The sequence below is a fragment of the Zea mays genome, chromosome 7 (assembly GCF_902167145.1).
Source record: "Zea mays cultivar B73 chromosome 7, Zm-B73-REFERENCE-NAM-5.0, whole genome shotgun sequence".
Classification (NCBI taxonomy): domain Eukaryota; kingdom Viridiplantae; phylum Streptophyta; class Magnoliopsida; order Poales; family Poaceae; genus Zea; species Zea mays.
Window position 1 is genome coordinate 170103115 of NC_050102.1, and position 16456 is coordinate 170119570.

General features: G+C 46.4%; 1 long non-coding RNA gene across 1 annotated transcript; it reads right to left on the minus strand.

Moving 5' to 3' along the window:
* Window positions 1-5990: 5990 nt before the first annotated feature.
* LOC109940887 (uncharacterized) lies at window positions 5991-8170 on the minus strand. The gene is made up of 2 exons (XR_002263612.1): window positions 7934-8170; window positions 5991-6314 (listed from the first exon to the last, which is right to left on the minus strand). It is a non-coding gene; the product is annotated as an uncharacterized lncRNA (long non-coding RNA).
* Between the last annotated feature and the right edge of the window lie 8286 nt (window positions 8171-16456).

Genomic DNA, 16456 nt, shown 5'->3' on the forward strand with positions numbered 1-16456 from the left:
TATTAGCAAGGGAGTAACTACTCGATCTCGATTAGTTAATTTTTGTGAGCATTACTCCTTTGTCTCTTCTATTGAGCCTTTCAGGGTAGAAGAGGCCTTGCTAGATCCGGACTGGGTGTTGGCCATGCAGGAGGAGCTCAACAACTTCAAAAGAAATGAAGTTTGGACACTGGTGCCTCGTCCCAAGCAAAATGTTGTGGGAACCAAGTGGGTGTTCCGCAACAAACAAGACGAGCACGGGGTGGTGACAAGGAACAAGACACGACTTGTGGCAAAAGGTTATGCCCAAGTCGCAGGTTTGGACTTTGAGGAGACTTTTGCTCCTGTGGCTAGGCTAGAGTCCATTCGTATGTTGCTAGCATATGCCGCTCACCATTCCTTCAGGTTGTTCCAAATGGATGTGAAGAGCGCTTTCCTCAATGGGCCAATCAAGGAGGAGGTGTACGTGGAGCAACCCCTTGGCTTCAAGGATGAACGGTACCCCGACCACGTGTGTAAGCTCTCTAAGGCGCTCTATGGACTTAAGCAAGCCCCAAGAGCATGGTATGAATGCCTTAGAGACTTTTTAATTGCTAATGCTTTCAAGGTTGGGAAAGCCGATCCAACTCTTTTTACTAAGACTTGTGATGGTGATCTTTTTGTGTGCCAAATTTATGTTGATGACATAATATTTGGTTCTACTAACCAAAAGTCTTGTGAAGAGTTTAGCAGCGTGATGACTCAGAAATTCGAGATGTCGATGATGGGCGAGTTAAGCTACTTCCTTGGGTTCCAAGTGAGGCAACTCAAGGATGGAACCTTCATCTCCCAAATGAAGTACACACAAGATTTGATCAAGAGGTTTGGGATGAAGGACGCCAAGCCCGCAAAGACTCCGATGGGAACCGACGGACACACCGACCTCAACAAAGGAGGTAAGTCTGTTGATCAAAAAGCATACCGGTCTATGATAGGGTCTTTACTTTATTTATGTGCTAGTAGACCGGATATTATGCTTAGCGTATGCATGTGTGCTAGATTTCAATCCGATCCTAAGGAGTGTCACTTAGTGGCTGTGAAGCGAATTCTTAGATATTTAGTCGCTACGCCTTGTTTCGGGATCTGGTATCCAAAGGGGTCTACCTTTGACTTGATTGGATATTCAGACTCCGACTATGCTGGGTGTAAGGTCGATAGGAAGAGTACATCGGGGACGTGCCAATTCTTAGGAAGGTCCCTGGTGTCATGGAGTTCTAAGAAACAAACCTCCGTTGCCCTATCCACCGCTGAGGCCGAGTACGTTGTCGCAGGACAGTGTTGCGCGCAACTACTTTGGATGAGGCAAACCCTCAGGGACTTCGGCTACAATCTGAGCAAAGTCCCAGTCCTATGTGATAATGAGAGTGCTATCTGCATGGCGGATAATCCTGTTGAACATAGCCGCACAAAGCACATAGACATCCGGCATCACTTTTTGAGAGACCATCAACAAAAGGGAGATATCGAAGTGTTTCATGTTAGCTTCGAGAACCAGCTAGCCGATATCTTTACCAAGCCTTTAGATGAGCAGACCTTTTGCAAGTTGCGTAGTGAGCTAAATGTCTTAGATTCGTGGAACTTGGATTGATTTATAGCATACATGTGTTTATGCCTTTGATCATGTTCCTTATGCATCTTGTTGTTTATTTATGGTGCTCAAGTTGTACAAGCACTCCCCGGACCTTACAAGTCCATTTGCAAGTGATGCACAAATTTAGGGGGAGATGTGCTACAACTTGATCCTTTGAGACTAACTGTGTGCTTGAGTTTGCTTAATTTAGTCTCAAAGGAGGATTGAAAGGGAAAAGGTGAACTTGGACCATGCAAGACTTCCACTGCACTCCGATGAACGAGTAACTTCTTCCAAGTTCATCTTAGTACTCTTATTGCCTTTTACACTTAGTTGAAGATTTTTGGTGAGGCAATGTGGTTAAAGGGCCAAAATTGATCCCGTTTTGGTGCTTGATGCCAAAGGGAGAGAAAATAAGGCCAAAGCAATAAATGGATCAGCTACCACTTGTGAATTTTGAAAATAGTAGAGTTAGAGTTTTTGTTTGTCAAAATACTCTTATTTGCCTCTGTTTGTCAAAATACTCTTGTTTGTCTCTTGTGGGGAGAAGGCTTAATTATGGGAAAAGGGGGGAGTTTTTGAATCCTTGATCAATTTCTCGTGAAATATCTCTCTTTATGTTTCAACATGTTTGTTTGACTTAGAGATAGGAAATTGAGTTTGATTTGCAAAAACAAACCAAGTGGTGGCAAAGAATGATCCATATATGCCAAATTTGATTCAAAACAAAATTGAGTTCTTATTTGAATTGATTTTGTACTTGTTCTACTTGCTTTATGTTATGTTGGCATTAATCACCAAAAAGGGGGAGATTGAAAGGGAAATGTGCCCTTGGGCCATTTCTAAGTGTTTTGGTGATTTAGTGTCCAACACAAGTGCCTAAGTGTCAAATGGTGGACAAAGTACAAATCAAGTATAAAGGTATGTTTCTCAGACTTAGTACATTGTTTTAGTGACTAATGTATTGTGTCTAAGTGCTGGAAACAGGAGAAATCGAATTGGAGAAGAGATGGCCTTGTTCAGCCAAAGTCAGCTCTGTCTGGGTGCACCGGACGGTCCGGTGGTGCACCGGACAGTGTCTGGTGTGCCAGGCTGGCTCAGGCGAACTTGTCGTTCTCGGGAATAAGTTAACGGCGTACGACTATAATTCACCGGACTGTCCGGTGTGCACCGGACTGTCTGGTGAGCCAACGGTCGGCCGGGCCAACGGTCGGCTGCGCGATCCGCGCGAGACACGTGGCCGAGCCAACGGTCGGGAGGGGGCACCGGACTGTCCGGTGTGCACCGGACAGTGTCCGGTGCGCCAACGGCTCCAAGGCTGCCAACGGTCCGCTTCGCCAAATAAGGAAGGAAATCCGCACCGGACAGTGTCCGGTGGTGCACCGAACTGTCCGGTGCGCCAGGCGACAGAAGGCAAGAATTGCCTTCCTGGATTGCTCTCAACGGCTCCTAGCTGCCTTGGGGCTATAAAAGGGACCCCTAGGCGCATGGAGGAGTAGACCAAGCATTGCTTGAGCACTCTTGATCACTCACACTCCATTCTTGCGCACTTGTTCGACATTCTAGTGATTTGAGCTCCGTTCTAGTGTGCTAGTCTTTTGAGCTTAAGTCTGGGTCTTGTGTGTGCATATTTGCTGTGATCTTTGTGTCTTGTGTGAGTTGCTAATTCCCCCATTACTCCGTGCTTCTTTGTGAACATCTTTGTAAGGGCGAGAGACTCCAAGTTGTGGAGATTCCTCGCGAACGGGATATAGAAAAGAAAAGCAAACACCGTGGTATTCAAGTGGGTCTTTGGACCGCTTGAGAGGGGTTGATTGCAACCCTCGTCCGTTGGGACGCCACAACGTGGAAGTAGGCAAGTGTTGTACTTGGCCGAACCACGGGATAAACCACTGTGTCTACCTGTGTTGATTCTCTTGTGGTTATTGTGTTTCGCTAAGACTCTTCTCTAGCCACTTGGCAATACTGTGCTAACACTTAACCAAGTTTTTTGTGGAATTAAGTTCAAGTTTTATAGGATCACCTATTCACCCCCCCCTCTAGGTGCTCTCAGTTACCTAGGCCTCCAACTTCACACCCGGGCGCTCCAGAAAATTCATGTCCAACCTCTGATCGAGAAAATCCAGAACCGTCTGGCCGGATGGAAAGGCAGCATGCTCAATCGAGCTGGTCGTCTCACGCTTATGTCTTCCGTCCTGTCCGCCATGCCCACATACCACTTGTCGGTCTTTCCCCTCGCGACATGGGCCCGTAAACGCATCGATAGGATCCGCCGCTCCTTCCTCTGGAGAGGAAAGGCTGAATCAAATGGAGGCCATTGTCTTGTGGCTTGGCCAGTTGTCAGCAAGCCCAAAACCCTAGGCGGACTGGGCATCCTCAACCTCGACAAATTCAGCTGCGCCCTCCGGCTAAGGTGGCTTTGGAAGAGCTGGACGACAGAGGATCACCCTTGGAAAGGGTTTGATGTGCCTTGTAACCTTGCGGACAGGCTCCTCTTTAGCGCCTCCACCATCGTCACCGTTGGAGATGGCAAGACAGCCAAATTCTGGCACGACAGTTGGCTTGATGGCATGGCGCCAAGAAACCTAGCACCACACCTCTTTGAGCTAGTCTCAAGAAAGAACAAGTCAGTTGCCATTGAGATCAATGATGGGAATTGGATCAGGTCGTTGAGAGGCAAGATTACCTCCACGGTGCAGATCGAGGAATTCGTCTCCCTCTGGTTTAGACTCCATGATTTCCACATCCAACCACAGGTGCCGGACTCCATTGCCTGGAAATGGAACCCCGACGGTGTCTTCACGGTAAAATCAGCCTACAATGCACAATTCATTGGTTCGTACAGCCACATTAATTCTGATTTTGTTTGGCGGGCATGAGCAGAGCAAAAGTGCAAGATTTTTGCTTGGATTCTTCTACAGGACAAGCTCCTCACTGCTAACAATCTGGCCACTCGAGGTTGGCCGCACCAACCAAACTGCTCCCTTTGCTTTGGTCCCTTGGAGACCGGCCCCCACCTTTGTTTGCATTGCCCTTTTGCCCGGGCGGTGTGGCGTCAGATTCTAGTTTGGGAGGGCTTGAGCCTCCTGGCCCAGGCTGACCCTACTCACTTCTCCAGCATAAAAGACTGGTGGGAAGCTACATCCTCCCCGCTCCCAAAGAACCAAAAGCGTGACTTCAACGGCCTCATGATATACACCCTGTGGAACATCTGGAAGGAGAGAAACCGGAGGATATTCGAAAACAGTGCCCTCACCCCTATCCAATTAGCCTTGAAGATTAAAGAGGACGTGTGCACTTTCAAGAGAGCCATGTTCCTCCAGTATTAGGGTTGCTGCAGTGGTTTCGCGGATTTGTGCGGGTCTGTTGGGAGCGGTCCTCACGTTGTGTTTGCTAGTCTGTCTTATCTCGGTCTTCGGACATGTACAGTGTATTTTCTGAACTATCTCCTTTTAATGATTAGGCAGAGCTCCTGCCATTTCCTTCAAAAAAAAATGACAGCAAAGCTCTGTAACGGTCAGGCCGGCTAGGGCAGCCCCATAACCATCGCACGCCCTGACGAGGTTCCTCCTAGGCGCATGGGGTTTGGGGTTTTATGAGATCTTGTTGGTGTGTCTTGCATATCACGCTCATCGTTGGAGACACCAGGATTTAGTGTGAACAAGCCCTAGGCGCCCGCTGACCTAAAATTTAGCAAAGCTCTTCTTCAAGCTGTCTAGCTTCTTACCACTTTTTTGGCCTAACTAAGCATGAGCAACCCCACACTGATGGTGCTGTTTCTATAAAACCACATACCATTCCCATCTCATTAATGATGTTTTAGAATTTATCATGTAGAAACCAACATTGAAATTGAAGTGCATGGGGTTTCTGACCCCCCAGGCCTAGTTTGGATACTTTGGGATTATAGTGTTTTGGAGGGATTGGAGGGGGTATAAATCCCCAATAGATCAAATACTCTCTTAATACATCTCAATCCACTTCAATCCCACTCATTACTAGAATACCCAAACTAAGCCTCAGGTGAAGATAATTATTATTTTGGTGGAGCGTAGCACATCGATCCTCTCCGTCAGGGAAAGATGACAAAGTTGGCCTTTGGCTTGTCTTGGACATCCTTGCCGGTTTTCTCCGTATTCACGCCTCTCCCCCAAGTACTTTATGGACCCCTCCAAAATCCCTAAGCAGCATAATGTCCATAGGTAGCAATCTATTCTCAAAATTATAAGAATTGATTAAGAAATAGCTCATCTCTAGATTTTATTGTCATATTCGAGCTCGGAACATTAGACCCTGTATAACGGTTGAATAATCAATGGGCCCATTCTCATCTCAGTGTTACTCAGAACAAAGTGTAACAAGAGTGTTCCAGATCCATAATTCTCTCCATTGGAAAAACTGATTCAAACGACAGATAAAAATAATGTTGTAGTAGTGACAACTCTCAAGGATTAGTACCGATATACAATTTGTAACATTATGTTACGTGAAGTATATGTTTACTCCTACAGTTCAGTGCTGAAGTACAGCAACTGAGAAAGGAGGGATTTTGAGCCTTCCAATCGGAAGAAAAATGAAATAAAAACCCAATGTCACCCTTGCGTCATTTCTGATGTTAGCCCGGAGCATCCAATCGTCCGGGCTGGATCAACCTTCGTGTTAACACTTCCAATCAGACTGTCGATGGTGCGTGCTCATCGATCAAAGATTAAGCAAGGAATTGGTTCTGTCGGTTGGCATGTCAAAAGAAGTCATAATTAAATAATAGTCTATGCAATAATATCATGCACCGAGTCTGAAATTATGGAGCACATTGGGAGGCAGTCACAGCTACCTGGGGCATAATACTTCCTCTGTTTTTTTATTATCGCTGTTTAGCTAAAAAATGGAATAGCGTGCGACAAATATTCGATAACGGGTGTAGTACATGAGTAACTCTGATCTTGTCCTAAATTTCAATTGTTTTCCAAAAGAAAGATGCCAACGGTCAACTTGAGAACGTGAGAGACCTTTCTTTTCAGGAAGCAAGATTAAGTGGTATAGTATTCTGTAGGGTTCACCATAGCATATAAAAATGCGGATTCCTGAATGGGTCAGGTCACAGCATGCATCGCAAATGGAGTGGCTGATGCAGATTGCAAAGAGCTAGCGGGGGCATATATTGGCAATGGTAATAAATGGTATCTTGGATTTTATCCTAATCTTCAACTATTTAAAAAAAGCAAGATGCCAGTGGCCAGCTTGAGAATGGGCGACTTCTCTTTTCAAGGAACCAAGGTTAAGGGGAATTATATTCTGTAGCGTTCACTACAAGCTCTACGCACAGGCCGCACAGCACATAACGATGCGTATTCCTGATAGGTTCAGATCACAGCATGCATCGCAAATGGAGTTGTGGGCTTGTGGCTGGTGCGGATGAAGCTAAGACACTGTTTCAGCTACCCAGTTTCAACTTTCACGAATATGCTACTTTGCTTGACATCGCTTTGGCAACATTAAAAAAATGTTGCAATTTTAGACAGACATTTAACAACCATATTCAGAAGGCGATGCGAACGGCCAGCGCTGAACTAACGATGGCGACGCCCCAATCTAAAGGTTTGCTGCCTTTCTGCTTTCTACACCGTAATAAAGGTTTACGTAATCTATAAGTAATCATGAAGCACCTCTATCAAACAAATAATTACAAAATGGAGAAGAAATCATTTGTGTTAATCTTGTTTGATTTGAAGAATTTTCTAGAAAAAATCATTGCGTGAAATACATAACTATCGGATTGATCTCATATGACTTGTGAGTGGATTGAGTCATATAGAGAACTCGTGTCCACGTCAACACCACATACATAAATAGCAAGGACCGATATGCGAACAAACGTATGCCATACACTCACATGAGATTCGATCTAGTCTTTACACGGTTAGTAAAAGAAAGTGCACCGTTATCGTGTGCATCAGTCCTAGCCCACTGGAATCCGACTGTTATAGTGTCTTCCTAAAACTCTGAAGGTATAACCCTATGTTCTATAGTTTCTAGTGGCTAGAATTGCAAGCTAGGGTCCTAGAAGTCTCACAGTGGTGATAGAACTAGATTTTGGGCATTGACTCTAACCCTAGATGCTTCGTTACCTTCAATTTTAGGATGAATCCAAGCAAAACCCCTCCTAAGACTCAGATTCATGTTCCTACCCCATTAGAACAACAAGTAGAGGACGAGAAAAAGAAAAATAGAACCCACTTTGTAATTATATCCCGGTATCCTCAAATCCCAAAACCCTAACCCTAATCCCCTAAATTCGGACCACTCAAGTAGATAAAGGAAAGAGAAGTGATTCTTAAGATTTACCTTGGTCGTAGAAGACACCGACAAGTCATGAGAATAGGCAACACGACTATTGGTCTTGGGTGCAAAGATGTGTGTGAGCCTTAGGACACGGCCACGAGACCGCTCAACGGCGACATGCTCACCGACGAGGGGCCATGTAAGTCACGCTAGTACTAAGCAGTCTTTATCTTTTTACCGAAGTTGTGGAAGAAGACAAAGGAAGGAGGTGCTTAGGGAGGGAGAAGTCGAGAGAGTTGGGGAGAGGGAGAGAACTAATTAGAATTTTCGAGCGAACAAAAAATTGATTTTATACCCATCATCTGGACCGAATGGTTTGGTTTTGGTCAAAGCAAAGTGAAGCATAGTGAATTTTTTATTTATTTTATGGTATTTTCTTAAGAGTAACAATTTTATAAATGATTGTATATTAATCTTAAGCGTTATTTAAGATCATGCTTGATGGAAGATCAAGATAGTATTTTTTGAGTTGTGTTTTAATGCAGAAGTTTACAATTTTAGATAAGTTTTCACTGCAAATAAATGTTTTATTTCAATTAAATTAAACCAATATGGATATTTAGTTCAAGAATATTATAGAATATTTATGCTAAGATTATTTTAAATATTTTTATTATATTCTAATTCTTTCCAAAGGTGATATAGAAATTGGAATAAATTTTTTTGATACTTCAATTCGCCAATAATGTAGCGTTAGTTTGTTTTGAGCTTTTCCATGATATAACTTCTCCTATGAGTGTGAATATGTAACATGATGTGGGCATTATATTATATTCATATGCCACATAATATAAGTCTAAGTATCTTATAATCTCAAGACTACTCAATTTTATTTATGTTAACATGAGCCATTCTGTACCTTGCAAATACCGCAAGACTTTTTAGCGGGGTTTTAGTGTTCTATCTCTAGATTCTTCTAAATCTACCAAACATCTCTGTTGTGAATGCAAGTCAAGAAGAGTGCATATTTGAGCATAAATTATGCTTTTGATAGTTAAAGCATATGGAATTGATTTCATACTATCAATATCATATTGGTTCCTAGGGCCTTGATTACACCCAACTTATTGCCCTTGACTACTGGAGCAGGTGCACGGTTGCATGCATGCATACTAAATTCCTTAAGAATATTTTGTACATATGTCTTTTGAAATAGACCTAATACCACTTTATTTATATCTCGATGAATATCATTCCTAAGACATAAGATGCCTCTCTAAGATCTTTTGTATCAAAATATGATGATAGAAATTGTTAGACTACCCGTCTAGGATTCTAGGGTTTGGGGTGTTCCCCTTGTAATTACCGTCTCACCCCTCACTGTAATGGGTCTGGCCCAGTTACTAAGTCTATTAATACTACTCCCCATCTCTGGTTAGGGGCATGGGTTCAGTTTCCAACATGGTATCACAGAGCTAGGTTTAGGGTTTTCTTTTTTTTTCCTCTCTGCCAACCGACCGGCCACCACCCAGCCACCGGCTCCAGCCGCCGGCGCTTCTTCCTCCCCGGCGCGCCGCCCTCCCCTGCTTCCCGTCCCACCCAGGGCCGCCGCCCCTGCTTCCCATCGCGCCCAGGGCTGCCGCCCCTGCGCGGCCGTTGCTCCCCGGAGACCACGTCCTCGGCGCCCGTCCTCGCCACGCCTGGTGCCGCCGCCAGGACCACCGGCCCCTGCTGCCCGACGCCCTGCACCCGCCTCTCCTCTCCTCCCTCCATCCCAGCCGCCGGCGCCTCCTCCCCCTCCCTCCCTGCCCAGCCGCCGGCGTCTCCTTCCTCTCCCTCTGCGCAGGCACGTCACCCGCGCCTCCTGCTCCCTGTTCCTCCCTCGTGCTCGCACAGCACGCTCGCCCGCGCCCTCCTCCCCCTTCGCCGCCGCCGCCAGCAGCCCTCTGCTGCCCGCCGCCGCGCCCTCTGACCCATGGCGGACCTCCCCCCGGACGCGCACACCGCCGGCCTGGGGCACCCACCCCTGGCCGCGGGCCTGGGCGCGGCCCCCGCTTCCCTGGCTGCCGGCATCGCCTCCCTGGGCCTGCCTGCTGCCGGCCAGACCCACCCCATGGGCCCCGGCCGCTCCCTGGCAGATGCCGAGGCTCCCTACATCGTCGGCCTCAGGCCCCTCCGCGACGTCTCTTCCCCGGCCCTCCGTCGAGGCTCTCCACCGGGGTTTCCTGCCCTCGCGGCACCCCCCCGGTACCGACTCCACACTCGGCGACACCCTCGCTACGATCCAGGCGGCTGTGACGGCCTCGCGGGAGCGCGAGCGCGCCGCCTCCCTCGCCCTGGAGCGTGAGCGTGCCCTGGGTGCCGCTCTGACCACCCAGATGGCCACCACGCAGCGCCTCCTCGGTCGCCCGCCGGTCGCCTCTGTGGAACTGAAAGGGAAATGTGCCCTTGGGCCATTTCTAAGTATTTTGGTGATTTAGTGCCCAACACAAGTGCCTAAGTGTAAAAAGGTGGACAAAGTACAAATCAAGGATAAAGGTATGTTTCTCAGACTTAGTACATTTTTTGTGGACTAATGTATTGTGTCTAAGTGCTGGAAACAGGAAAAATCCAATTGGAAATGTCTTGGCTCGAGCAGCCAAGACTCTGCTGAGTCTGAGAGCACCGGACTGTCCGGTGGTGCACCGGACAGTGTCCGGTGCGCCAGGCTGGCTCGAGCGAACTGGCCGCTCTCGGAAATTCACCGGCGACGTACGGCTATAATTCACCGGACTGTCTGGTGTGCACCGGACTTTCCGGTGAGCCAACGGTCGGCCGCGCGATCTGCGCGGGACACGTGGCCAAGCCAACGGCTAGAAGGGAGCACCGGACTGTCCGGTGTGCACCGGACATGTCCGGTGCGCCAACGGCTCCAAGTCTGTCAACGGTCGACTTCGCCATTTAAGGAAAGAAATCTGGCACCGGACAGTGTCCGGTGTGCACCGGACTGTCCGGTGCGCCAGACGACAGAAGGCAAGAATTGCCTTCCCAGATTGCTCTCAACGGCTCCTAGCTGCCTTGGGGCTATAAAAGGGACCCCTAGGCGCATGGAGGAGACACCCAAGCATTCCTACAACATTCCTAAGCACCAAGACATCGATTCCGCGCCTTTGATTCTTTGTGATAGCAATTTGAGCTCTAGTTGAGTAGTGAACTCTTTGAGTTGTGTTGTGAGCTCTCGTTGCGACTTGTGTGTGTGGTGTTGCTGTGATTTCTTGTCTTGAGTGCGTTGCTAATCCCTCCCTTGCTCCTTGCTTCTTTGTGAATTTCAAGTGTAAGGGCGAGAGGCTCCAAGTTGTGGAGATTCCTCGCAAACGGGATTGAGAATAAGCAAGCAAAACACTGTGGTATTCAAGTGGGTCTTTGGACCGCTTGAGAGGGGTTGATTGCAACCCTCGTCAGTTGGGACGCCACAACGTGGAGTAGGCAAGCGTTGGTCTTGGCCGAACCACGGGATAACCACCGTGTCATCTCTGTGATTGATTTCTTGTGGTTATTGTGTTTTGACTCCTCTCTAGCCACTTGGCAATTATTGTGCTAACGATTAACCAAGTTTTGTGGCTTAAGTTTTCAAGTTTCACAGGATCACCTATTCACCCCCCCCCCCCTCTAGGTGCTCTCAATTAGTATCAGAGCCGTTCTCTTCACAAAGGGACTAATCGCCCGAAGAGATGGATCCTAAGGGGAAGGGAATCGTGATCAACGACAAGGAGAAGGAGTCCTTCGTCAACGAGCCAAAGGATGACAAGTCCAACGACTCGGGCTCGGGCCACAGACGCAAAGATGGGAAGAAGAAGAAGACAAGACGCATCAAGGAGATCGTCTACTACGACGACAGCGATGAGTCTACTTCCTCCCAAAAGGACGACGACCACAACGACTACGAGAGAAGGAAACCGGTCAATTCGAACTTTTCTTTTGACTACTCTCGTATTCCTCAAAGTGCAAATGCTCATTTATTATCTATTCCACTTGGTAAACCTCCTCATTTTGATGGAGAGAACTACGGATTTTGGAGTCACAAAATGCGTAGTCACTTGTTCTCTCTCCATCCTAGTATATGGGAGATTGTAGAGAGTGGAATGCACTTTGATAGTTCGGATAGTCCCATGTTCATTAATGAGCAAATTCATAAGAATGCACAAGCTACTACTGTTCTTCTAGCTTCATTGTGCAGGGATGAATATCACAAAGTGAGTGGCTTGGATAACGCCAAGCAGATCTGGGACACCCTCAAGATTTCACATGAGGGGAACGACGTCACCTTGCTCACCAAGATGGAGTTGGTGGAGGGTGAGCTTGGACGATTCGCGATGATAAGGGGCGAGGAGCCAACACAAACATATAACCGGCTCAAGACCCTTATCAACAAAATAAGGAGCTACGGAAGCACGCGATGGACGGACCACGACGTCGTCCGATTGATGCTAAGGTCCTTTACCGCTCTTGATCCTCATTTGGTGAATAACATTCGTGAGAATCCCAGGTACACCAAAATGTCGCCCGAAGAAGTCCTTGGAAAATTCGTAAGCGGGCGAATGATGATCAAGCAAGCGAGGTACGTGGACGACGCTCTAAACGGTCCAATCAATGAGCCTCAACCCGTTGCTCTCAAGGCAACAAGGAGCAAGGAGGCGTTACCCAGCAAGGTGGCACAAATTGAGGCCGCCGGACTTAATGATGAAGAGATGGCCCTCATCATCAAGAGATTCAAGACGGCGCTTAAGGGACGCAAGGGACAGCCAAGCAAGACCAAAGCCAAGGGGAAGCACTCATGCTTCAAATGCGGTAAGATTGGTCATTTTATTGCTAACTGTCCCGATAATGAAAGTGACCAGGAACACGGGAGCAAGAGGGAAAAGAAGAAAAATTACAAGAAGGCCAAGGGCGAGGCACATCTAGGAAAGGAGTGGGACTCGGATTGCTCCTCCTCCGACTCCGACAATGAAGGACTCGCCGCCACCGCCTTCAACAAGTCATCCATCTTCCCCAACGAGCGTCACACATGCCTTATGGCAAGGGAGAAGAAGGTATGTAGTCAAAACTCTACTTATGCTTCTTCAAGTGAGGACGAATCTAGTGATGAGGATGAAATAGATTATTCATGTTTATTTAAGGGCCTAGATAGAACCAAGGTAGATAAAATTAATGAATTAATTGATGCCTTGAATGATAAGAATAGGCTTTTAGAAAAACAAGAAGATTTGTTGTATGAAGAACATGACAAATTTGTAGAAGCACAAAAATCTCATGCTTTAGAATTTAAAAGAAATGAAATGCTTTCTTGTGAATTATCTTCTTGCCATGAGACGATTTCTAGCTTAAGGAGCATTAATGATGATTTGAATGCTAAGATAGAAATAGCTAGTAAATCAACAACTTGTGTAGAAAATGTTGTTATTTGCAATAGATGTAAAGGCTTTGATATTGATGCTTGTAGTGAACACATAGCTTCTATTGCAAAGTTAAATGATGAAATGGCTAGTCTTAATGCCCAACTTAAGGCTAGCAAAAGTAATTTTGATAAACTAAAATTTGCTAGGGATGCCTACACAATTGGTAGACACCCCTCAATTAAGGATGGGCTTGGCTTCAAGAGGGAAGCCAAGAACTTAACAAGCCATAAGGCTCCCATCTCCGCCAAGGAGAAAGGGAAGGCCCCTATGGCAAGTAATACTAAAAAGAACCATGCTTTTATGTACAATGATAGAAGACAGTCTCATAGGAGTTGTAATACTTTTGATTCACATGCCTATGACTCTTATGCTATGTATGCTTCCAGTTCTTCCTATATGCATGGTAGAGATATGCCTAGGAAAAATATTCATCATGTGCCTAGGAAGAATATTGTTCATGTTCCTAGAAAAGTTATGAATGGTCCCTCTACAATTTATCATGCTTTAAATGCTTCCTTTGCTATTTGTAGAAAGGATAGGAAGATAGTTGCTAGGAAATTAGGGGCAAAATGCAAGGGTGATAAAGCTTGCATTTGGGTCCCTAAGGAAATTGTGACTAACCTTGTAGGACCCAACAAGAGTTGTGTACCTAAGACCCAAGCCTAAATTTGCCTTGCAGGTTTATGCATCTGGGGGCTCAAGTTGGATTATCGACAACGGATGCACAAACCATATGACGAGGGAGAAGAAGATGTTCACCTCCTACGTCAAGAATAAGGATTCCCAAGATTCAATCATATTCGGTGATGGGAACCAAGGCAAGGTGAAAGGTTTAGGCAAGATTGCAATATCAAATGAGCACTCTATCTCTAATGTGTTTTTAGTTGAGTCTCTTGGATATAATTTACTATTTGTCAGTCAATTATGTAATATGGGATATAATTGTCTATTTACAAATGTAGATGTGTCTGTCTTTAGAAGAAGTGATGGTTCACTAGCTTTTAAGGGTGTATTAGACGGCAAACTTTACTTAGTTGACTTTGCAAAAGAAGAGGCCGGTCTAGATGCATGCTTAATTGCTAAGACTAGCATGGGCTGGCTGTGGCATCGTCGCTTAGCACATGTGGGGATGAAGAACCTTCACAAGCTTCTAAAGGGAGAACACGTGATAGGTTTGACTAACGTGCAATTCGAAAAAGATAGACCTTGTGCAGCTTGTCAAGCAGGTAAACAAGTGGGAGGAGCACATCACAGCAAGAATGTCATGACCACTTCAAGACCTCTGGAGCTGCTGCATATGGACCTCTTCGGACCCGTCGCCTATCTGAGCATAGGAGGAAGTAAGTATGGTCTAGTTATTGTTGATGACTTTTCCCGCTTCACTTGGGTGATCTTTTTGCAGGATAAGTCTGAAACCCAAGGGACCCTCAAACGCTTCCTCAGGAGAGCTCAAAATGAGTTTGAGCTCAAGGTGAAGAAGATAAGGAGCGACAACGGGTCCGAATTCAAGAATCTTCAAGTGGAGGAGTTTCTTGAGGATGAGGGGATCAAGCACGAGTTCTCCGCTCCCTACACACCTCAGCAAAATGGTGTGGTAGAGAGGAAGAACGGGACGCTCATTGATATGGCGAGGACTATGCTTGGAGAGTTCAAGACCCCCGAGTGTTTTTGGTCGGAAGCCGTAAACACGGCTTGCCACGCCATCAACAGGGTCTATCTTCACCGCCTCCTCAAGAAGACCTCATACGAGCTGCTAACTGGTAGCAAACCCAATGTATCGTACTTTCGTGTATTTGGGAGTAAATGCTACATTCTAGTGAAGAAGGGTAGGAATTCCAAATTTGCTCCCAAAGCTGTAGAAGGGTTTTTATTAGGTTATGACTCAAATACAAAGGCGTATAGGGTCTTCAACAAATCATCGGGTTTGGTTGAAGTCTCTAGCGACGTTGTATTTGATGAGACTAATGGCTCTCCAAGAGAGCAAGTTGTTGATCTTGATGATGTAGATGAAGAAGATGTTCCGACGACCGCTATACGAACCATGGTGATTGGTGATGTACGACCACAGGAACAAAAGGAGCAAGATCAACCTTCTTCCTCAACTATGGTGCATCCCCCAACTTAAGACGATGAACTGGTTCATCATCAGGAGGCGTGTGATCAAGGGGGAGCAAAAGATGATCAAGTGATGGAGGAAGAAGCGCAACCGGCACCTCCAACCCAAGTTCGAGCGATGATTCAAAGGGATCATCCCGTCGACCAGATATTGGGTGATATTAGCAAGGGAGTAACTACTCGTTCAAGATTAGTTAATTTTTGTGAGCATTACTCCTTTGTCTCTTCTATTGAGCCTTTCAGGGTAGAAGAGGCCTTGCTAGATCCGGACTGGGTGTTGGCCATGCAGGAGGAACTCAACAACTTCAAGCACAATGAAGTTTGGACACTGGTGCCTCGTCCCAAGCAAAATGTTGTGGGAACCAAGTGGGTGTTCCGCAACAAATAGGACGAGCACGGGGTGGTGACGAGGAACAAGGCTCGACTTGTGGCAAAAGGTTATGCCCAAGTCGCAGGTTTGGACTTTGAGGAGACGTTTGCTCCTGTGGCTAGGCTAGAGTCCATTCGTATTTTGCTAGCATATGCCGCTCATCATTCTTTCAGGTTGTTCCAAATGGATGTGAAGAGCGCTTTCCTCAATGGGCCGATCAAGGAGGAGGTGTACGTAGAGCAACCCCTGGCTTCGAGGATGAACGGTACCCCGACCACGTGTGTAAGCTCTCTAAGGCGCTCTATGGATTTAAGCAAGCCCCAAGAGCATGGTATGAATGCCTTAGAGATTTCTTAATCGCTAATGCTTTCAAGGTTGGGAAAGCCGATCCAACTCTGTTCACTAAGACTTGTGACGGTGATCTTTTTGTATGCCAAATTTATGTCGATGACACAATATTTGGTTCTACTAATAAAAAGTCGTGTGAAGAGTTTAGCAGGGTAATGACGCAGAAATTCGAGATGTCGATGATGGGCGAGTTGAACTACTTCCTTGGGTTCCAAGTGAAGCAACTCAAGGATGGCACCTTCATCTCTCAAACAAAGTACACGCAAGACTTGCTAAAGCGGTTTGGGATGAAGGACGCCAAGCCCGCAAAGACTCCGA